Here is a 24,754-nt window from a genome sequence, read left to right as displayed (position 1 = left end):
GACTTTCCCCTGCACACCATGTTATGCTTGGCTTTTTGCTCCTTCTAAGTCCTCCATTTTCACCCGTAAAGACCAATGTAAAACTTTTGTTGCTCAGCCCTCTCTTACTGCCTGGCAGTGATAATTTTCACCTCCCTCCCATTGCTGCTCCCAGGCCTTTTTTCAACCCCCTCCTTTTGGGGAATATTTTTTTTTTCGAGGGTCCAACAACTGTAATTTCCAGCTGAAACACTCCTTTCTCCATTGTGCGTTCTCACTACAGTGCAATTAAAAAAAAAAAAAAAAAAAAAGTTACTGTTCTATAATTGGCGTCATCGCTTTTATAATGGTAAAATCAAAGTAATGAAAATGGTTACTGGAGCATCATGACATGTAGGGTGACCAGAATTTCAAAAGAAAAAACGTGACATCTCAAAAATAGAAGGACGACTACATATTTTATATCAATTAAGAGCACAGAATGATGGCGCAAATCAGCATAGATCTACAGAAGAGAAGCTAAGAAAATAAATAAAATACAATTTTTAAAGCCAATACCATGCCTGGTAATTAAATTGCTTTCCAATAACATCTGCTACCTATCCCTGCTTTGGAAAACAAAGACACATCCCCTTCTGTTTTCAGTCGACCTGCTCTAAAAACTGGGACATCAGCTAATTTTCCCAAAATCTGTTGGGACAGCTGGTGAAAAACCAGGACTGTCCCGGTAACTGTCACCCTACACATATATGGTGACGCATGTGCTTGCACACTACATGATGCACAGGTTTGCAACTTTGTGTTAATCTGGATCTCCAGATGATCCCTGGCCCCCAATGTCCTCATTGCTAATAGTGTGGCTATAACCCCATTTCAAACCAGTTACTAAACACGTCTTTAAAGAAGGCCATGGTTCCCAGCTGCTGGAAGCAGGCCAAATTAATTCCGCTATTAAAGAAGTCCACTGCAGACAGATCAAGTTTGGCCAATTTCAGACCAATATCTTTGCTACTAGCTTTTGCCAAGATATGGAAAAGCTTGGAAACTGGCAACTTTTGGATTTCTTCGAAAGGAATAAGCTGTTACACTCCTCCCAGTCAGGCTTTCGTCCTTGATTCAGCGCCAATTCACACAGTTGATGGGCGATGATACTATCAAGCTGGCGGTGGATCAGGGGAGTCAGGTAGCCCTTTTTCTCTTGGATATATCTGCAGCTTTCGACACGGTTTCACATTACACCGCCTTTGCGACATAGGTGTGTACGGCCCAGCTTTAACCTGTTTGAATTCCTTTCTTACAGGCAGGCATCAACCTTTGTGGATGGCTCCATACATCTCCGAATCAAAACCACTGTGTTATGGGGTACCTCAGGGGTTAACATTGAGTCCCACATTCTTTAATGTTTATATGGCCCCTTTGGCATACAAGACGTTTCCTTATGCCGATTATCTCATCTGCACCTTACACTGGATAAAAAAGCCCCCACCGCACTGAGTAATTTTAAGGCTTGGATCTCAGCAGTGTTCCACTGGATGCACACCAGTAACCTACAATGCAATATCAGCAAGACTGAAATATTGCTTTTCGGGATTCCCCCAAATAGTTGGGATAACAACATCCAGCCCATTGGGGCTCTACCTCCACCAGCTCATGCCAAGGTATGCAACTTGGGAGTGAAGTTAGACAGTTCAACCACCTTTGCCCCACAGGTAGCAAGTTTTGTTGGTGTCCGCTTTGGATAAAAGAGTCTAAATAAGTTCCTCGATCTTCTCCCTACACTGCAGCAGAAAACAGTGATCCAGGAATTGATCATTTATAGTCTAGATTACGCCAATTCCCTTTATTTAGGTTTATGGGCCTAACCTTTGAGAAGATTGCAGCTAGTGTAGAATGCTGTGGCAAGTCTTCTTTTAAAACTGCCCAGAAGGACTTGCATCCAACCGCACCAGAGAGAACTTCATTGGCTTGTCATCAAAGAGCGGGTGAGGATTAAAGGACTTCCTTTTATACACAAAGCCTTTTACCATTCTGGCCCACAAAACCTATTTAAAAAGGACCCTCCCATACCTTCCATCTAGGACTCTCCGCTCTTCCCAAGGCTTTTCTGGTGGTGATCCCCAAGTTTAGATGGGAAATATGGGGTGGTAGCTCTTATTCGTACCTTGCTGCCAAGGGTTGGAATGCCCTTCCACAGCAGTTGCAGGCTGCAGAGGATATTGCGTTTTCAAAATACTGTGTAAAACCCGTTTTTTATGGGCGAGCGCAAAGCGCTCCGTCCATAAAGTAATCTCTCTTTGGGCTTCAAACCACACCCAGGTCACGTCAGTCTCTTTCATTGGTTCCTGGGCTTGCTCTTTAAAATCTGTTTGCTTTCATTTGTGAAAGGCATGCGTACGTCATGCCTTTTCTGGTGTTTAGACCGCCTACACGGCACCGGTAAACTACTAGAAACATACGAGGCTCCATGTTTTGAGCCTGGTTTCTGGACTACTTTATCTGTTAATTTTCCCCGCAGCGTGATCGTGCTGGGGTTTACATAGCGCGATCGCACTGTGTTTTTTCCTTTTAATTTGTGTGGCAAGAAGAGTTAGGTTAGGAGTTTACAACGCAATAGCTCCAACTCGAGCAAATGCGAGCCCCATTGCATTGAAAATGCTTGTTTAGTTCTGCGTTTTAAATTCTATGATCAAGGATTTGTGCCTGCTGTAGCGCCAGGACACCATGAATAGCTGTTGTGCTCCATCTTCCAAGCAAACAAAACAACGTGTACCTTCTGCAGCTTATGCAAAAATTATTCTCTTGGTTTTTGCATTTCAGTTTACTCCCACCTACAAGCTGGAGGTAAAAAGGGACACAAAACTGATGCACCACTGGTTTGGCCGATCATTCTTTGAAAATGTTTAATCAGATAGTAAAGGCTTTTGAATCAGAAAACGTGTTTTAGGCCCAATTTAAAATGCAAAGCTGGATAATGGAAGGATACACTGGGTCTCCCAGGTGTGTTTTGTAAAAATATGGTATCCTTACTCCTTGCATATTCACAATCCCTCACCCTCGGATGATGCAGAAGCTCCCAGGCAAAAACTCAGACTTCTTCTGTGATCGCCACTACGATATAAAAGCTCTCCGTGTACAAGTTAGAAATTGGGGGTGCTTTGTTAGTAGGGTATGGGCTGTTATGGTCTGGGATTACAGAAGGATGGCAGCCGTGGGCGAGCAGAGGTTTTTGGGGTAGGCAGAAAGGGTTGTTTAGAATGGGGCACCAGGCATGGGGGTGTTATTTGGGAGTAGGACAGGACGCTAGATTTTCAGGATTTTGCGATTAATGAAGCAGGTATAGGCCTGTTTGAGATGGTGGAGGAGGTCAACCAGATGTGACATTTTGGGGGCCAGGTGATTCTGGTATGGGGCGGAGGTGGAAGGGTGGCAGGGCACCAGGATGTGTGTCTGCATTGAAGAGTGTGGTTGTGGGAGGATGCCCTGGGGAAAGGAGTAGGCTGAAGACTCCTGCCACCGTTGGTGTGCTGCTGGGAGGGACGTTTTGTTGTGTGGAGAAAGGCGGCAGGGCGGTAGGTGCCGGTTTTTTTGAGGTGCACACGTTACCTGGGATGTGGACATGAGCAAGTTACAGATCTGCTCGGCTAGGCCTAGCCGTGAAGTGTTCTCACATACAATGGCAGTGGAATACGTAATTTACGCGAATTTTGGGAGTCAGCGGAAATAGCAGATAACTAATGATGTACGAAATCACAAAAACGTTTAAAAGTGAAGTGGGTCGGGGTGGAGTATATAGCCCAGTTGAAAATATAAGCCATGGAATCGTGTTCATGTCATAGCCGCCAGCAGGTTTCTTGCAGAGTTGCACCACCGTGCACATTTTCCAGATTTGAGTTGTCATTTGACACGATGCATTCTGAGTGTTGTAATCTTGGTTACGTCAATTGAAGTAAATAGACTACCTCACCTAGTAGCAAAGATTTGTGAATGAATAGGTCAGGACTGGAAACAGTATCCGAGATGCCGCGATGGTATGGAAGAGGCGTTGGCCTACCCCCATGCCATGCGTGATGCCTTTAACTAGGGCTTCATTTGGGCCAGCTCCGATTCTCAGTCTCAGAACCTGAAACGAGTCTCTATTGGGCCCTATAATGATGTCGCTAGATTTACAGATAAAATAATCCACTTTAACTAACTAAAATGTAGGAACTACAATGCTAATCTCTTACATTCCCTTCGCGGGTTTGCTTTTTCAATTTTGTTTTTGTAGTACATTAATCTTGTGGCTGGTATTTTACACAGAAGCAAAGGAAACCCTGCAGCATGTTGGCAGGATGGCAAAGATCACCAGAATATACAGTAAACCTGTCAGCCCTACATCTGTATAGAGCTGGGTACAAATGAGAGCTGTTAGGGCTGGAGGCAGTGCTAATTTCTGCGTGCCGGTCAGTGGGCAAAAAAGGTGTCCAGAATACATGGTCATCCAATCCTTGGCCTCTCTGCAGAACGCACAGGGCAAGGGTTGTGTGTGCATGCCAGTTGCACTTATGATTCTATGGCACAGGGTGTGAAGGAGGTACACAGCTGTCAAAATAATAATAATGCGAACTGAAAAGAAAATGCAGTGCTTACAGGCGAGCGGGTGTGTTGAGTTTTGGGGGTGGTAAAATGAAGGCAATTGAAGGAAGTACAAGCAGGAGAGAGTGAAAAGGGGGTGCAGAAGAGGAAAGAGATGAGGTCTGTTAGATGTGCAAATAGAGGGTTTCAGAAAGGTATAAAACGGGTTTAAGTATCTAAACAGAAAGACGACAGAGGAAAGTGGTGTGCCTGGTGGTTTTGGGGCGGGGGGGAAGGGTGTAACGGGAGTTCTTGAGACAATCTGAAGACTCCTTCCCCTTCCACAGATTATCTAATGTTTCATTCATTGGATTTTTCAAAACCAATTTTTATTTATATTCTAATTATTCACAACACAATTATTGTTACTCATTTATGCGACAATTGTAACAAGCAATGCCAAGCCAAAAGGTTTGCCATATTTATGTATATGTCTGTTACTGTGTGCAGGGAGCTGGGTCCTGGTTGCAGTACCCCCACTTTTTGCCGGGTTTTTGATGCAACTTTGACTGAAATGCACATGGTTCCTTCTAATCAGGTCTCCAGTGCCAGTGTTCCTTCCCCAAAACAAGACACCTTGTAACTTGATCCCGAAGTGACCAGGCCCTGCAGCACCTTTGTAAGGCCCTAGTAAGTGGTACCTCTAGTAACTAGGGCTTAGGTACTGCAAGGAGTCCTTAAGAGCTGCAGTACAACGTGTGCCACTCTGAGGGACCCAGCACCAACCTCAAGCAAGACTGATATTGCAGGCTGCATGACAAGGTGCTCCCTAAAAGTGAAAACACAACATGGCACACAGACTGTGTGCCATGTCCACTAAACACTGCATGTAATATTTGTAAGTCACCCCCACAGCAGGCCTACAGCCCTAAGGCAAGGAGCAATATATTACATTTGAGGACATATCTGCAAGAGCAGATATGCCCCTACTATGTCTTTGTTGATTCTTAGAAGTGGCAAATGAACAGGGAAGCCAATTTGAGGGCATGGGGATGTGAGTTCTCCAGCTCCATGATGGCTTCACTGAAAATAGGAATGTTTGGTATCAGACATCTCGTATTAATAAACCCTCACTGATTCCACTGACCGATTTATTAATACATCTACCCAAAGGGCACCTCAGAGGTGCCCCCTGAAAACCTACCAACTGCTTAGAACTAGTCAGTGAGCTCAACAGCAGTCTGCCATGAACAGATGAGAATTTGACCCCCAAGGGAGAGAGCTTTTGCTCTCTGTAGTTCAGAGACAAAGTCTGCTCGGACAGGGGTCCCTACAAAGATGACCTGCATTACAAGGCAGGAGATTTAAAGAAGCCCACTGCCTTTGGTATGCAGAACTGGCCTTCTTCAGAAAAGGATGCTGACATCCTTGCCCCAGGGCCCATCTGGCACCTGGACAGGCAGGAAAATTAGATATACAGAGGCGTGTCACATTTCCAGGCTGGACACACTCCTAGGGTGATCAGCCTGAGGTGGACATAGCCTAGGAAATTTCGCCTTCTTGTGTGTGGTGGAATTTAGGACGTCTGGACAGAGTGATGCCCACTTCCCACAAGAAGTGGTCATATAGGGGGTGTAGTGACCCTGAAGGTAAGTAGCCCATTGACTACTACCCTTCACTCCCCTTAACGCCGCCTAAATTGAGCATTTAGGGGACCCCATGATACCAGATCCTCAGAACTTCGCTGGATAAAAAGGAAGGAGTGAACAAGAAGCCTGCTGAAACAGAGCTGAGGAGCTCCAACCCTGTAAACCTGTCAGCCTGCGTGCTGTACCCAACCCTCGAGGAGCAACTGACTGGTCCTGCCGCTGCAGCCTTTGCGAAGCACTGGCAACTCTCCTGAGTTCTTAAATTGCCAACAACTACTCTCATGGAGCAGAGGGGCTGCTTCCCTGCATCTTCAGGCACCCAAGGGATAACGTGAGGATCGGGACTGCCAAAAACCTGAAACCGGATATCACCACTGCACCCGAGCTACCTAGCTCGAGCTGAAGTGAGCCAATGGTGTCAGCGCGGTCCCCATGCCTTCCAGAGATGAAGAACACCTTTAGTTCATCCAATGTGGACTTCACGATGGCTTCTGTACCCTGTTTCTGCAGGCCGCTGTTTTTTTTTCCTTATCTTATGACCGAGCTGACAAAACTTCTCTGGAATGCACTTCTTAGTTTAAAGAAGACATTTATTATTACTTCACCATGAGGTTCCTGAGAGATGAGATTAGTAGGTTGGAAGCCCACGTTTAAAAGTACTCACAGCAATGAAAGGAAAATATATCAAAGTGATTATCAATTGCAATGTACACAGAAAATACATGTGATTATATTATAGCATAACTTCAAAGCAAAGGATAAAAGTCAAAATTCATCACCGTAGAGCCTATCACTGCTCGTCTTCTTTCTCATGTCTGCAAGTTGATGACTCCTGTTCAACTGCGAGAAAGAGATTTTCCACCCAAACGGGAGGTCAGGCAGCTGACGTCTGCTCCAGACTGAAGTATTGGAAAATTCCCTTCGCTGCTGCCCAGGAACACCCCTTTATGATGAAAAAACCTGCTAACAGGCCCTTTCCTCTAATAGTCAAAACATGCAGAGTTGGGAAGAAAACAAGCCATTGGAGATTGGCCAGATCTCCTAAACCTCGCTCCTTCCCAAGGCTGAGTAGAGAGGAAAACACAAAATATACGCTCTCTTATCACGCTAGGGTTCGGTGTGAACACAATACGAAAAACACAGCTTGGTCTACCATGTGGAAAAACACAGCTCATCTGCAATATCTCAACTGCAATGTCGAACTCCACGATAAGGCCAATAGGCAGCTAAACTGAATACAGAATGTAATGTCTAGTGCCACGTTAAAGCCAATAGGCAGCTAACCTAAATACAAAATGTAATGTCTAATGCCACGTTAAAGCCAATAGGCAGCTAAACTGAATACAACATGTAATGTGCTACTGATGAACATTGAACAACTAATATGCGCAGTGGTGAAACACAAAGTAAGTGGTCAAACACAATTAATGGCATAACAGCTGCCCTGCAATCGAGAGCGACACCTCTGCACCCGTCCGCCCTGGACAGAGGAAAAGAGAACCAAACAGGTCTCCCAGTCTTGTGAGACCTGAGCCCACTTGTTGGCTTGGTCGGACTGGTCCCCCAGTCCACTCCTGCAGACTGTTTCTGCAGGTCCCCCCTGCAACAGCAAGGAACTCCAGCACCGGACCCAATGCCAAAAAGACACACTGCACTTGCGCCCCACAGCCAGAGGAGAAATGGAGCAAGTCTCCCCATGTGCCAGAGGACCTCCAGGGTCAAGCCCCCCCTGAGGGTTCCCCGGGACTGATCTTCCAGTCCATCCCTGGAGCAGTTTTGTACCCGTACCAATCCTCATAGATTTACAAGGGACGCACAACACTGAACTGCACCCCTGTGCCCATCCACCCCAGTGCCACCAGAGGTGACCTGCTGGTATGGCCCTGGACCTTGCCCCATACTTAGCCTAAGTACAGGAGATTGGTCCTGTAAGTCGCTGTACTATACCTGCATACAGAGTTTGTTCTTCCTCCATAGGATAATATTACAGCATCAGAAAAAACTCTAAAAATTCTTAACTGGAAAAGTATTCACTTAATCCCAGTGATCTTGTTAGCAAACGTTATATAAAAGTATGTGCTATTTTTATTAATTGGTATCAGATTTCTTCATGGAATGTGTGTCTCAATTACTGTACGTGTGTGTGCCTTACATGCTTAGCACTACCCTCCAATATGCCTAACTTCCTCGACCACACTACCTAAAAAGAGCATTTGGGATGTAATTTATGCTTCTGTGATGCCTCTGGTGATTGCTTGGACTCTGCACAGTGCACCTCATTTTGGTCCGCTATATAAAGAGCCAGCTTCCTACACCGTGTGCTATGTCTGATGAAAGCTCACAGAGACACACCAAAATATTTTTTAGGTGGTACTATGAGAAGCACAGTGTTGGGACGGAAAAGTCCTCTTCTTGGTAATGGACGTGAGCGCCTGCCATGAGTGTCCAACTGTACTGATATCTGGATTCCTAATGCCGATTTTTGTTGTCACAGGCAAAACACAGAATATGCGTGTGCACCATGACATAGGCTTGTCTCACGGATTGTGGTCTTTTTGGACTGGGAGCAGTATCTAAAGCTATACCCTCAGAGTGGTAGAAGGTTACTGCCTTCGCCAGGAGTTAAGCAGAACAAGCCCTTTCATCACAGCATACCGTCTAGTGATCAGTAAGAGTGAACATGTCCTTTTTAACCTGTGTCATTGGACATAGGCCTATAGGCCCACTTGTTTTATTTTTATTAAAGGTTCCACTGCTGTGTTCTCAACTCACCCTTGGCGTACATCAGGTTGGTGTGAAGTGCTGGGCAGCACAAAAGTGCTGTACCTGCGCTGTGTGTATGTGTGCCTGGGAAGGGTATAATACAGGGATAGTGCAGTACTGAGTAGTGCTGGAGGTATACGTGCCTGTGAGTGGTACATTACTTGAAGGATGTAGTGCTATGCAGTGCGTGCAGGATATGTGCATGTGCTGGTTGTATGTGTGGTACAATGTTATGTTATGTCGATTTGTAGAGCGCTCTAATCACATGTGATGGTATTCAGGCTCTTGAGCAGGAGTGAGGTCCCCACATGGTTATTTGAAATACTTATGGAGGATTTAACGCTTGCATGTTAAATGCACATGTTGGATGTATGTATGCCTGTGCAGTTTTGCATGTACGCCACTTCAAAAGGTGCCCTTTGATTCAATGAGGTCGGAAGAAAGGGGCAAGGGTACATCTCAGGAAGGAGATGTGGCTGTTAAGAGAATCAAAGAGAAGGGAAGGGAGTCATGGGCTAACGTTTTGATGCACATATCACTGTCTGACATCCAGGTGTGAACTCTAGTCACTTCCACGGCCTGTGCTGTGAGACTATCGGATTGAGAGATACTCCTGCAGTGATAGACTGTTTTTCAAGAGGAACAGGAAGCAGAGCGGTGGCCACTTAAAAAAAAAAAAAAAACACACACACACACACAAGATACAACTCCAAATCACATTTGGTGTCCGGAAATGGACTATAAAAAGGGGCGGTTTAGACCCTACAGATTGTCGTCTGTCAAGTAGCCAGATGGGCTGTGTGAGGATGGGAAGCTCTGCAAGACTTCGGTCTGTGACCAGGACTTGGGGCCAAGGCCTGCTACTCTCCCTGTTGGGTGAGGGAACACCCAGGGGATCGACAGCCACTTGCCCTGGAACACCAGCATCTGCCTGCTTGCCAAGACCAGTGTGCCTGTGAAGAATTGAAGGGAGTTGGAGGAAGCAAGGTCCAGTGGGGACCCCTGTCAAGTAAACTCCCTTTGCAAGGAAACTGCTGCTGCACCAACTGGGTTGTTGCCCGTGTGCAGGTCTGAGTCAGTGACCCCCCCGTATGCCAGGAGAGGGCCGCCTTGAAGATAGCTGCGGAAAAGACTGCTGTATGCCAGGAGGGGCCTCCATGGTATAGACTGCCGTGAAATAAGAGGCAACGCCTTATGTGGCTGCTGTGAGTTAAACCCAAATGCCAGGAGTATCTGCTGGGAATACTTTTGGTGTGTTAACTGGGCTGGAGACATAGACTTCAAGTGGTGGTGACCGGGAGCAACAAGGACTGCAACTGGTCTGACCCCGTTGACCAAGTGAAGACTGGGACAGCATTGTCAAGGACAATGACGGACCGTTGGAATCCTTCACCCCCAAACCTCCCCCTCAAAAATCAGGAGCTTGGAGTCACTTACCAGCACAGAAGTGCAGGAAACCTCCAAACGCCAGTGAATGGGGTGGTGCATGCAGAGAGCAGCCGCTGAGTCTGAATGCACCCAACTCACCTGCCTGCTAGTGCCCTTGGCAGAGCGCACTTCAGGACTCTGCACGCTTCACCCATACCAGAGTGGGTAAGACTAGTTTTGGGCCTATTGGTCTTTAGGGAAAACGCTGCTGAGTGCTACAGTCCTAGGACACACTTCACTTGAATTTAAATGTTAAGTTAACTCTTGAGACACGGATTGCTTGTATGGCACATCCTTGGTGTTGGCAACAGTGATTAGAGAATAACCGCTATCGCAAGAAGGGAGAGGGAATTGTTATTAAAAAACTAGAGCCCTGACCACAAGAGGAATTGTGTTATTGTTTGTGAATTTTATATTTTTCCTTTGTGTGAGTTGCGGTAGAAATAAAATAATTCTCTTTTTTTCATATAAGTGAGTATTTGGCTGGACAATGATTTAGTGCCGAGGGACCACGCTTACCACTGGAAGTCAAGTACAGAAGGGGCACTTGGTCCACTTGCTCAAAAATTGATAGTAAGCCGGACCATCAGGAGTACAAGGCCTCAACCTCCACGCTTGGCCACAATAGCCCCTGTGTTACCAGTTACCCTCTTAAAGGGGTTCTGACACATAGGATTTTACTTTGTTTTTTAAGCCATGCCCTTAATTATGTAAGCCACGCCACGTGGAAAGAATTCTTAGTTACACATCATATGCAAAGCTCCTTTTAGAGACTCTCCACATTAAGCCCTGCCTTTAATGTTTCTTTTCTTTTTACCCAACACTCGTTTGCAAGATTGGATTGGCATCTGCTGCTGGTTGAAGTCCAGAACTAGCATAAAGTAACAACTATGACACACTCACTTAGTATCTAATTTGCTAACCGCCACACTTGCACCTTAACTCTAACTCTGGAGCACTGGGAGGCCAAACTGTAAGCACAGTGAGCTATAATACAACATTATACATTACACACTGTGATGCTTTTGTCCACCAAAACGAAGTGATACAAAAAACTCATTTCACAGGAAAATATTGCCTAGTCCCCTGTGAAATATGGGCTTCATCGTCATAAATGCCACCCACCAAAGCATGCAGCAGACCTTTACTACTCTTAGGGACAATGGGATTATACAGCAGAGGGCTGCCAAATTACACAGAATGACTTATCTAAATTATGCAGCAAGCGAAGAAAATTATACAACACCTCCAGCAGTATTAGTTTGATCTATCTGACTGAGAAACATTCTTATTGAAATCTGCAAATTATGAGAAGTATGGTAAAATCCATAATTACGCGGTAAACACTGCAGCCCTAGAATCACATAATGCCAGTGCCTCTGTTCAATGATTTATTAATAATCTACACATAAAAGGTAAATCTTTGAGGAGAACAGCTTCAACAATCTTTTGCTTCTACAGGCAAGATATGTTTTTAACAGTGCAAAGGGTGCTTTTACCTAAAATTCTCATTTACATGAGTATTACTAACTATTGCTTTTTTCTGCAGTGAAACAGTCAGAATTTTCAATAAATATTGACCTGTTTGTCAAAAAGGTATCTTTTTTGTCATGCCAACTACCTGAAAAATAAACATCTAATGTAAAAAATACATATTGGGGGCTGGGGGAAGACGTCTGAAATGTGGCATTCTATTGTTATCTCAGACATTTAAAAATACTTGTGGTTTACACCAAATTTGGAAGGAAGCTTGACAGTATAAGTCAAGTCAAAACAAATCCCTTTCAGGGTTAGAGTGCCGCATAAATTATGCAAAAAAGAATAGAGAAAACTGGGTAGTTCCCAAGTTTAGGTGGAGAGCAACTCTAGTAAGGAGCACCCTTATACGTCCTTTCACTTTTTTTTTTTTTAGATCTTTCTTCCTTTGGTGTTTTTCTTATCTTTATGTGTCAATTCATGTTTAACTTTAAATCTCTCTTTTTCCCCGTCTGTATGTGGAAGCCACAAGTTACTTGTCAAGGCCCTAAGTGTCAAAGTGGTTTTCCAATTCTGTGTCAGTACATACATGCTCTGGTTCTTTTTCTGCTTGTTTCTCTCACCATCTTTTTTTTCCTCTAATGTTCATTTTTCTCTTTACTTTCACACTTCTTTAATTAGGTTTTCCTCTTTCTTTCGCTAGCTTCCTTACCTTTTTTCTTTTGTCTCACACGTTTGCTCTATTTCTTCTCTTAGATGTGTTTTCATTTTCTCGTTCTTTCTTTCCCTTTTTACTTGTGATACCTTCTTTTGTCTGTTGTTTCCTTTCACATCTCTTTTTCTGCCCCAATACGATTTCTCTCCTGAAGTTTAGTTATCAATGGAGCAACAGGTGCCATGGCACTAAGGCCTATGGACCTCACTCAACGGTAATTACTGCTGCATTTTCCTACCGAAATTGCAGTCAACCATTTTCCTTTCTTACTGCAGGGCCCATGACACTGTTACTATGCCACTTGCCCTCTCCATCTTTACTCCCGACTTCCTCTTTCCTTTCACCCTCCAATCTGTCCCAACTTCTATTTTTTTGATGTTGTTTTGAATATTACTCTCTAATTTGCAAAAGTGTATTATACGTTTTAAGATAGAGGAAGAAGGTAAATGGAAGAGATTTAGTAAAATGCTGGGCCACTGGAATTTTATGGCAGGAAAAGACAAAATTATGAGGTAGGGTTGACCAATTTATGTGTCAAGAAAAGTCAAGTTATGAATATACAGTGCCAATACCTCTAACTCAAGAAAATGTAAGACCTACTGCATTGCAAATGCTTGTTCATTGTATGTTAATTGGGGGGGCGGTGCAGGTTGGCCTAAAGTTACTTAACTGCACAGGTTATAGTTGCTTCAGATAGGTATAACTATACCTCCTGAATTCTTATGATTTTGTGTGAGTAAAACTTCAACCTAACTATAACGTCCATGTAACTTTTGTTGTTTTCAGTGAATTTCTATGTTTTTTTAAAATGTAAAGTAATATATAATTACCATTGGCTGTGTGTGGTGGGCCACGCTGTGCAGTCAACCCCCCCACATACACCCAACCCCATTCTGTGCATGGCCTTTGGCCATGCGCAGCGAAGGTATAGTGTGTGCAGCTTTTTTTCCATTGTTCTTTAGATCTGTGGATTTAAATGGGGGAGGGGGAAATTAGAGGGGTGGACACGCTCTGCACCGCTTACCAGCTTTTTTTTTTTTTTTTTTTTTAAAAAGGCTTTACTTTTTTTTTTTTTTTGCCCATGAGGTGTCCCTCAAAGACCCCTCCATGTGTCCTGTGGGGTCATGTTATCTCTATCCTGACCCTGTATGTTTGTTCTTATTTATGTTCTCTCCATGGGGGGCCTAGCCAATAAAAATAAAATGGCAGCTGCAACTTTCCTTTCAGGTTGCAGCCAGCCAATCTGGGCCTTGCTTTTCGCCCATATGCAAAGGTACCTGCAGATCTGCGAGGGATCTGCATTCCTAAATATCTATTTGTACTGTTTATTGGCTCAGTTTACAACATATTTACACATTCAAACAACTCTCTTAGTTTCATGAGGCTTCTTCAATGTGATTTTACTTTGCCACACAAATTTAAATCTTTGCATCCTGGTTTTGGTTAAATACCTTTTTCAAAAACAAATACACAGGAAAAAAATCTGTGGTATAAACCATACACACAGAAGTGCAGAGTGTACTATGCTATATATTACCCTTATTGAGGGACGTGGAGGGGCATCATGACCCACTTGAAACTTCTCCTCTCCAGTTTGGGGAGGAGCCTTAACTCACAAGAGGCAGAGCCTCAAGTTGATCTTTAGGCCTCTCCCGTTGTCAACAATCGTAACAGACAGCATATTACACTAAATGTATATAAAATACACACACATCAATATTAAAAACATTACTGTACAAAAATGGTCACACAGATGCCCGCCTAATGACAGATTGCCCCTTGTTTGATGTGACACGTTTCTTTGTTCTTCCTGCTTTTTAGGGTCGAGCCTGCTTTGCATGCGCTCGCGCATGCATATGCGTATAGCAGGGAGACTCTTTAGTATTTAGAAAAGGGCTCCGAGCCCTGTCAACTTCACGTCAGTGCTTTTTATTGGTTCGTGGGCTTCCCTAATTAAATCGGCTTGCTTTCATTAGTCGAAGGCACGCATAGGTCATGCCTCTTCCAGTGGCTAGCCCTCCTCGAGCGCAGCGACCAAGTACAGAAAACATGCGAGGCTCGCTGTTTTCCATCCGGCTGGTGGACTTTTTTTTAAACTAATTTACGAGCCAGATCTCGCTTGGCAGAAGTCGAGCGCTTTACCTACTTGATTTCACTTTTTCGGGTTACGTGCATAAATGCACTTTTGCCCGATAGGTGAAAAGTCGGGTTAGGAGTTTACAACGCGATCGGCTCTAACACGAGCAAACGCGAGACCTGATGCATTGTAAATGCTTGTTTAGGTCGCAGCCTACAAGGCAGCGCTGCTGTTTGGTTTGCTAAAGACATTTTAGGGACATTCAGAAAGTCGACCTACAAATGCATTCTGCCTGTTGCTTACAATTGACTTTGTGGTTTGTAACTCACATTTTCTGGCTATTTGATGGCTTTATTTGCTTTAGGCTCTCCTGATTGAGGTCGTCTCTCCCGTTGCCTAAACCTTGTTTACTGTATTATACCACAAACCCGTTTTCTATAAACACGCCTTTAAATCTTGTTCTTATCTGGTCTTGTTTGCTGGGCATTCAAAGACAGAGATCAAATGTCAAGCTGTGCCTTCCTAGGGAACTTGGTGTTTACACTGCATTCACAGACTTCAAAGTGAGAGCGTTTGTAGGAAAGAGGAATACAAATTATTCCCTTCCCATGAAGTCCACTCATGCACCTTCTATGCTCCAGTTTAGAAGACTGTAACCTAACCCTTAAATAGCACATCATGTATTAAGCGGGTGACAGATTTTTAATTTAGCTAGATAGGTAAGTAGGTTGCTTCTGTTAAACACAGAGAATATTTTATTACTTGCAGTTAATACATTGTAATCCTTGTAATATAGCACAGTGAGCTATGAAGGACATGTGAATCCTACACCTTGTAGCCCTCACTGTTTCATGCAACAAACATCTTGTACATTGACTTACATATTTACAAAATGTATTGTCAATGTATAATATGTATGTTCTGTAAAGCGCTTTGACACCCTGCACTGGGATTAGTAGCACTATAAAAGAAATTAAAGAGTGTTATTTACATTTTTTGGTGCTAATACTGGGGCAGACCAACACATCTGAAATTCTTACAATGAACGAATTTCTCTAATAAACAGAAACTGAACAAAGTCAAAACCATGCCTCTCTTAAGCACCCGTGAAGTGATAATAAGCTGTGAGACTTCCTTTCTGCTCATTTCCATTTGCATCTAGGTGTGAGCCTCCAGACCGCACCCAGCCAAGATCAGTTTGGAACAAAAGGAGGCCCAGGGGCCCCTTAATGTGGGCCTTTATCTTTGGCCCAGCAGGAAGTGAAAATAAATAAAAATGCTCCTTCCCCACTGCATGTTGTTGCTTAAAATGAAAGCAGACACCACTGCAGGTGCTGAAAAAAATTGCAAATAGATTTGGATTTTTTTAAAGCTTTCAACCATACTGCACAGCAGTCACTCAGTTGTAACATGATTTAACACATTATAAATCCAAACAGTAGAGCGATTTGGAATGTTTTCTTTGCCATGCTTAACAGCTGTGTAACTGCTGTGCAGCACAGTTAAAAGCAATATATATATATATGAAAAGCTAACAGCATTAACCACATCATAGCACTTTTTAAACATGTTTTGCCTTGTTGCTTTGCAACAGGCTAAAATAAATTAACAAACCAAATAAATCTCATAAAGGCAAGACCTATTGCCTTTGCCACTGCTTGTCTTTTTAATATTTGCAGTTTTGTCCAATATAAATGCATAACTGCAAGTACCAGAATCCAAACAGCAGACCAAGAAGAGGAGGGTGCTTGCAAAGGTGAGTGGACAATGCAAGAGCCGAAAATGCTCAAACTCCTTATTTGCGATGTCGCATCAGTTCAATAAATAGTGGAAGAGAGATCCGCAGCTGTTCTCTGGGCTGCATAAGAGACTTTCCACATAGAGATGGGTAAGCCAACAAATTAAAAAGGAGAGCTTAGTCAGAGCAGAGCCAAGGGTCAGCTGTGGCTCTAAAAGACCTTGTACATGCCTTAAAACTATATGGCATGTAAATCATGCAACAAAGATCACTTTGGAATATTATAAAAGTGTCTCCAATATTTAAACAAGTATTGGCAAAGCCAATAGGTCTTCTGCTGCCTGTCAGCTTTTAGTCAATTCTTGTTTTGTCACAGCTTTTGCAAAACCGTTTTGGTGAAAAACTGTTACAAGTTTGTCTAAAAAATAAAAACATTGACAAAAAAAAAAAAAAAAGCTGTAACGCATAGTAAAAATCAGCCAATTGCTGAAGTGGGGTGACATGTTGCCCCTTGATGCATGCTTGAGTGGGTTGGAGAAAAGTGTGAATGGCACAACCACAGGCAAGTGAAAGAAAGAATAAAGGAAAGAAAGAAAGCAGGAACAAAAAGAAAAGAGGAAGGAGTAAGTAAAAAGGAAAGAAAGAAGGCAAGAAAGGAGGAAAGAAATGGCAAGAAATTAAGGATAGAAAGACAAAGAAAGAATACAAGACAGAAAGTAAAAGAAGGAATTAAAAGGAGTGATAGAAAGGAAGAAACCAAAAAAGAAGACAGAAGCATAAGAAGGAAGAAAGAAGCAAAAGAGGAAAGTGAAAGGAGAATGAAAGAGCAAAAAGCAAGAAAAAGAAAGCAGAGGAAAAAAAAAAGGACAAGGGAGAATGAGGGCAAGAAAAAAGGAAAACTAGGAAAGAAAAAGTAAGAAAGACGGACTGAAAAAAGAAAAGCAAGAAGAGAATGAAAAGGAAGGAAGGAAAGCAAGAAAAAGAAAGGAGAAAAGGCGAAAAGAATGTTTGAAAGAAAGGATTGGAAGAGAAAAGGAAGAGAGGAATAAAAGAAAGGCGGTAGAAAAAAGGTAAAGAAAGATTTAAAGAATGAAAGGAAAAGGGAAAGAAAAGAATAAAAAGACAATATGGCGTTACAAGTGCTGCAAATTAAACATGATAAATGATGGTTTTCTTCCTGGGCACAGTTTATTAAAGAACCCTTGCTGAAATTTTATCCAGAAAAAAACATGTTCTAGATAATTGTCCACTTATGAATTCACATGTAGAATATTTATCTTTTGAGTACTTAATACAGAACAGTTTCAAATGAGCACAATCTGTTATGCTGTGAAATAACAGTAAACAAAGGACACGCCAAAAGGAATTTACAAAGGCATTGGCAGGAAACGGGAAGTGATAAAGTGTGGGATGTGGCTTGTGCCAACATCTGTATGAATCATCCTGGTCACATCAGACTCTAAACACAAAGGCAACATCAAAGTAATAAATTAAAAATAATGTGCTCCTTGAGAAAGAGCAAAATGCAGTCATTCAAGTGGAGTTTTCTTGTGGCTCAAGTAGATTGACCCCCCCCCGCCCCATTCTGTATGCTGCAGTAGGTGGAAAGAAAATATGAATGACACTTCAACAGACCAATATATAGAGAAAGCTGGCTTAAAGCCCCTTTAAATATTTGTGATAAATATATATATATATATTTTTTTTTTATTATTATTATTATTTTTTTAAGAAAAACAAAAGGGCCTTGGTTAACACCAGATCTTAAAAGTGTATTTATTTAAAACACCTAAGCGTTTTGCCTTAGCGCATCAAATTATATTGCTCCATTGTAAAGAATTTATGAAAAATGTGAGTTTTTAAACAGAAGCTGTGAAACATTCTTTTCCAAATGACAATGCTATTACTACACTAGGAGGAATGTTGGGGTTAATGTGTACCTATATGTGGGCTAGATTCTTATTATAGAAAGAGAAAAAATATAGTCTATTAAAGAAAGAGTTTTTACATCACATACCCTGAACTCACACATTTGAAGGTGCCCTTTTATATGATAATGAAAAAAAGAAGGGTGGATGAAATACACTTTTGTCCAGGTTAAACAGGGAAGCCAGGACTGGTCTCAGATTTTCCAGTAACGCACTGTGCCCTTCAGCCACTATAAGGGATCTCTGACATCAAATGTTAATGCTTTGTCCTTAATTCTTGGGCAAGGGCATTCGGGCATGGTTGATCGGCAGAATCTATATTTTTATTTTTGCCAATTTTAAATAGCACAAGGGACAAACGAGTCACAACAGATAAAGGCTAACTACATGTTTTTTCCTCGGCAGATTTGCCGGGATTCACGGGATGTCGAGCCAAGGCCAAGACCCAACACTGGCTTCCCATGTTATATGGTCGGCAGCTGTAGCCACATCACCTCTCCGGCTCCAGAGGGAGCTTGGGGCCACAGCCAGGCCCCTGGCTCGAGCTTGCAGTGGCTCGCCCATCTCTATACTGGAATAAAGAAGCAACCTGAAAAGGTTAATGCCAAAAAAACGCGTAAGTGCAGGATAAGAATCTTTGGGGGCTAATACGTCAAAGCATGCCGACACCCATACCCCCATCCGCCTCCACCCTCCGCCCGAGACAGCGTATCACCGCTGCCCGTTTCAGGCAACAAGTTCCACGTTTCAAACTCGGAAGAACTGACTCGGCCTATTACCCTGCCAGGGAGTTTGAACAGTAGCGCCATGTTGGTTTTGCGTTCATACTTTAGTTAAATGTCTGTGCGCTTGGAGCGGCGCAGTAGTATCCGGCGTCCCCCTCGCCGGGAAGGGGTGCATTCGAACAGGCGGGGCTCTCCTACCTGGACAGGGTGATCCATGAATACCTTTCGCGGGAGGCACAGGCACCCGCGCAGGGCGCCTCGCCCGCACAGGCAGGCCCCGAAGAGAGCCATGGTGCAGGCTGAGCAACCAGAGCCGAGGAGACGCGAGTGCAGGGAGCGGCGCCCAGAGCGCGCGGCGAGCGAGCAGGTGACTGCAGGAGCCGGCACTCAGGGCCTGCAGGTGTGCGAGTCCGGGGGTCTGGAAGACCTGGGCCTGTAACACCCCGTCACTTAAACGGCCACTAGTGCATTCAGCCCACGAGGGACCCGTATCCTCTCACTGTCCTTTTTTTGTACCATTGATTTTGTTGGGTCAGATTTGCCGTTGTAGTAAAGCACAGTTTCGGGTTTCTAAACCCTGACGTGTTATAATCCCAAGAGATTTTCATTATCGGGCACTTAAAGTGGCCCCCTATCAGGTGCGAGATATTTAGCCAGTTCTGGCTTTTCAGCTGCCAGCGCTTTGCATTGCGTTACCTCTGATTATGCTTGTATAAAATGAAAGTAAACCCCTCAGGAACAGGAATGCAATCTTAGGAGAAACTCACATGCAATAACGGCTAAAAAAAACGGTCACCAGAGGACTGCAACTGAGACTTTCTGCACTGGGAGCTGGCCTCTGACCTCGCAGTTTGCACGCAGCAGGTTGCCCTGACTGCATGTGACAGAATTTGCACTGCCATGGCCCCTCCTGGTCATAATCTGAGGGTGTGGGGCATCTGCCTTGAGGCTCCAGTACTTAATGTGTAAAGAAAGAAAAAAAGGTAAGTGCCATCGCTTTGGTCAGGAAGACACATCGTCTTGCACCACACATTGCTCCTGTCAGCACTGCCAATGACAGTTCCAACACAATTACTAACCATCACACTTCCACAAGTGGGACAGTTCGGACTATTCCAGCCCTCGAAGCTATAACATGGCTTGGACAGCAGTAGACTGTCATTTTCAATGTATATTGAAGTAATAAACAACTGCTGTTGTGCACCTCTCTAAATTATGCAGACAGCATCACCATGTGCAGGCTGCCACAGGCGCCGGAGATGACAGTTTAGTGCCGATGCTGAGCACCGGAAACCACCTGTTCAAATTAAGCACCGTGCTGCTGCCCCCTCTGCTGCGAGGGAAGCTTGTAACGTTTCTGCGGGAGCCATACCCATACTTAGAATGAAGCTTGCACTGCTGCTGTACGTTCTGTGTGCGAGGGAAAGCTGCTCGGCTGCTGCCTGTGACGAATCTGTGAAACGCTTGTTCTGCTGCAGCCCATGGAGAGCACCTGCTCTGTGCACTAAGGACACTTGCACGGATGTTGCCTGTCGAGTTTCTGTGACTGAAGTGAGGGAATCTTGCACTTCAGCTTTCTAAGCAGTGTCTGTTCCAATGCTGCTATTTATGCTGTACATATATTTTACGCATGAGGAATCATTTCCTACAGATTTGAAACCATCAAAATTGTTAGGAATTGTCTTCATCCTACGCTCTGCACACAGCACTCCACTCCATCTTTAGATTCATGCAATAAGTCATCTGAATGTTTTAAACCAAATTCTTTCAAACTTAGAATCGAGATGAGGATAGAGCAGGGGTCTTCAAACTGGGGGGCGGGCTCCCCTAGGGGGGCCTCAAGTGATCCAAGGGGGGGCGCCAGGCTCTGAACAAAAGATGCATTACACAGATAACAGTGTTTTGTTTTTAAACAAAAACAGGTTATTTCATTTTTAAAAAGGTAACAGTACTTAACTGCAATGTTTAAATACGTCTAGACACATTTAAACATTGCCATCTTTATAAAATATTTGTGAAAAGTTCTGAGGGGGGCCCCCAATGATTTTTACTTTTCAACTGGGGGCGCGGCATTAAAAGGTTTGGAGACCACTGGGATAGAGGCTGGCATTAGGACGAGGATCTATTAACAGCTTGAGTTTAGTACTATAACGCTGCAAGACCCGCAGCTTGCTGTTCTCTCTTCGCAGTTGGGTTTGCCTGATGACCCTTGTACTTCTTTGATTCTGGTAACCATCTTGAATTCTATCAATCCCATTTTTAATCAGTTGTTCACTTCGCTTCAAACAGCAACAGTGCCAGGCTGCTAGAAACAGGCCAAAGTTATTCCGTTGTTAAAAAACCCTTCAGTGGATAAGACTTAGTTGGCCAATTTCAGGACAATCTTGCTCCTTCCCGCCACCTCTAAAATGCTGGAAAAATTGATCAGCTCAAAATTATCAACAAATTTGGAGTAATTCAGTTTGTTGCATCCCTCAATCTGGATTCCTGCTTTGTCACAGCCCTGAGTGAGTACTTGTGGTGGTGACTGACTAATAAAAAGTGTTGCTTGCTTAGGGAAAATAGGCTTCCTTATCCCACTTGATCTGTTGGTGGCATTTGATACTGTGTTACACAATATTCTCCTTCAATGCTTAGAGGACATCAGAGTTGGGGCAAGGCACTTGCCTGGATTTGATCTTTCACATCTAATGAGACTCAGGCAGTGTGGATGATCCCATATGCTTTTGAGATCAAAGCCCTCAAACTCTGGGCACATCAGTGCTCGGCTTTGAGTCCCACCTTATTTGATATCTCTGTGTCCCTGTTGGCTTCTCTAGTGGAGTCCGTCGGTGTGAGAATAGTCTCCTATGCAGATGACACGCAGCTGTATCTGCCTTTAGAGAACAATACTTATGAGGCACAAGAAGCCTTCAAGGGTTGTCTGGGGGTTGTTTTTGAGTGGATGTGGGCCAGCAATCTCCAGTGCAATGCAGATAACACCAATGTTCTGCTGTTCAGCTTTCTCTCCCCTCAGTGGTGGAGTGAACTACTGGCTAAATGTTATGCTCCACCCCCAGCGACTGTTGTTCACAATTTGGGGATGAGCAATTGACTTTTGCGTCACAGGTCGCAGCAGTGGTGGGTTCATATTTTGTCTTGATGCGTTCCCATAAAAAATGTTTGTTCTTGCTGCCACCTCAGTTGCGGAAAACAGTCATTCATGCATCAATTACATCTCTTCTTGACAATGAGAAAGCCTTGTATTTCCGCGAACCCTGTCTCCTGATTAAGAGGCTACAGGTGTGCAGAATGCAGCAGCTCTGCTATTATTAAGGATCCTGCTGCGGACTCTGTCTCCCCTTATTTGAAGGAGCTTCATCGGCTGCTGATTAAAGAGGATCGTTTTGAAACCTTGGTTTTGGCACCGAGAGCTTTCTATCGCACTAGACCTGTATATCTCTCGAACAGACTCCACACTACGGTCCTGCTAAGGCCCCTGATCAACTGATGCAGGGACGGCCTTATTCCAAAAAATAAATGTGAGAATGGGGGACTTCTCTGTTTCTTTCATGGAGGCCCATGCCTGAAATCGCCTCCCCTGCTGCTTAGTAAGACAGAAAATGGAGAGAGGTGTGGAAAGACTCTCAAACCCTGTGTTTTGGGGTAGCCTACTGTGTAAGGCTTTCTCTTGCTTCTGAGGGGATTTACTCTCAGTGCCGCGATACTCTTCGGAGTAGCTGTGTGCTTCAGAAATCTGATGATGATGTCCATGCATTTTCTAAAGGAAGGTTGCACTACTGCTGCCAACTCTGGGATTTCAGGGAAGCTTGCGCTGCTGTTGCCGGTGACATCCCTGTTCTAAAGGTGTGGGAAGCTTCCACTACAGCTGCGTATGCTGAACCTGTCCTGAGGGCCAGGAAGCTTGCACTGCTGGTTATGCTGAGCCTATCCTGAGGGCCAGGAAGCTTGCACTGCTGGTTATGCTGAACCTATCCTGAGGGCCAGGAAGCTTGCACTGCTGGTTATGCTGAGCCTATCCTGAGGGCCAGGAAGCTTGCACTGCTGGTTATGCTGAACCTATCCTGAGGGCCAGGAAGCTTGCACTGCTGGTTATGCTGAACCTATCCTGCGGGCCAGGAAGCTTGCACTGCTGGTTATGCTGAACCTATCCTGAGGGCCAGGAAGCTTGCACTGCTGGTTATGCTGAACCTATCCTGCGGGCCAGGAAGCTTGCACTGCTGGTTATGCTGAGCTTATCCTGAGGGCCAGGAAGCTTGCACTGCTGGTTATGCTGAGCCTATACTGAGGGCCAGGAAGCTTGCACTGCTGGTTATGCTGAACCTATCCTGAGGGCCAGGAAGCTTGCTGAGGGCCAGGAAGCTTGCACTGCTGGTTATGCTGAACCTATCCTGAGGGCCAGGAAGCTTGCACTGCTGCCCATGCTGAACCTGTCCTGTGAGCCAGGTAAGCTGCAGCCCATGTTGAACTTGTCCTGAGGGCCAGGAAGCTTGCACTGCTGCCACCCATGCTGAACCTGCCCAGAGGGTAAGGGAAACGTGCACTGCTACTGTCCATGCTGCACTTGTCTGAGGACAAGGAAGCTTGCATAGTTGCTGAACCTGCCCTGAGCGTAAGATAAATGAGCACTGGTTCTGCCCATGCGGAACTTGTCCTGAGAGTAATGGAAATGAGCACTGCTGCTGTCCATGCTGGAAACGGCCTGAGGGCCATAAGTTTGAATAGTTGCTGCCCATGCTGTACCTGCCCTGAGGCTAAGAGAAATGTGCAGTGCGGCTGCCCGCGCTAAACATGTGCTGCGGGTCAATGAAGCTTGCACGGCTGCTGCCCATGCTGAAACTGTCCTGAGGGTCTGAAAACCTGCACATCTGCTTCCCAGACAGAACCTGTCCGGAGAGTAAAAATGCACTGCTACTGCCCACGGTGAACCTGCCCTGAGGGTAAGGGAAATGTGCACTGCTGCTACCCATGCTAAACCTGTCCTGAGAGTCAAGGTGTCTGTGATATATCTTTTCCAAGACAGCAGGAAGCTTGGGCTGCTGCCTGAGATAGTAGCTTGCACTGCTTTGTGTGCTTCACATGTTCTATGTGAGAAAAGCCAGCTCCATACAGGTCTTTGATGCGAGGAAAGCTTGAATTGCTGCACCTCATACCAGATCTGAGGTCGAAGGAAGCTTGCATTATTGCTGCCCATGCTGCTACCTACTTTGGGTGCAAGGGAAACTTGCAGGGCTGTACTGGCCGTAGTTGGCATCGGGCATTTCCCCGTAAGGCTGGAGAGGTGGGGGCCGGTTTTGTTACTGGGGGTCGGTTTTGCAGTGGTTCTGCATTATTGGCCCCCAGTACCAAAAGCAGCAATCCAGCTTCATCCACTCACTCTCGCTTCCGGGGTCTGTGCGGGGGCTGGTCTGACAAAATTGCCAGGGCTGCTTTGAGTTCCCAGTCCAGCCTTGGAAACTTATACAACAGCTTTTCATGATGTCCGTATTGCATGTGTAAGGGAAGTGTGCACTCAGTTGCCCAGGCTATTCTTGTTCTCTTCAAGAGTGAAGCGAGCTCTGTTTCTGGCCGTGCTATAGCTCGTCTGTGTGTGAGTGAATGCTGCTGCGCTCTTTGCGTTGTTGTACATGTTCTGTATGTGTCAGGGAGCCTTGTGCTGAAGTAGCTGATACTGTATCTGTTCTACTTATGAAATAAGTTTGCACTGTTTTCATTCCTGTCA

General features: G+C 44.6%; 1 protein-coding gene across 5 annotated transcripts in view; it reads left to right on the top strand.

The window, feature by feature from the left end:
* The window catches only part of DGKA (diacylglycerol kinase alpha), a 271,946-nt gene that overhangs the window by 119,312 nt on the left and 127,880 nt on the right, over positions 1 to 24,754 (top strand). The gene's annotated exons all lie outside the window — the stretch shown is intronic.

This window comes from Pleurodeles waltl, chromosome 4_2 (genome assembly GCF_031143425.1).
Source record: "Pleurodeles waltl isolate 20211129_DDA chromosome 4_2, aPleWal1.hap1.20221129, whole genome shotgun sequence".
NCBI lineage: Eukaryota > Metazoa > Chordata > Amphibia > Caudata > Salamandridae > Pleurodeles > Pleurodeles waltl.
Note: the sequence above shows the minus strand (reverse complement) of the source record. Positions and strands in the feature narration are given on the sequence as shown.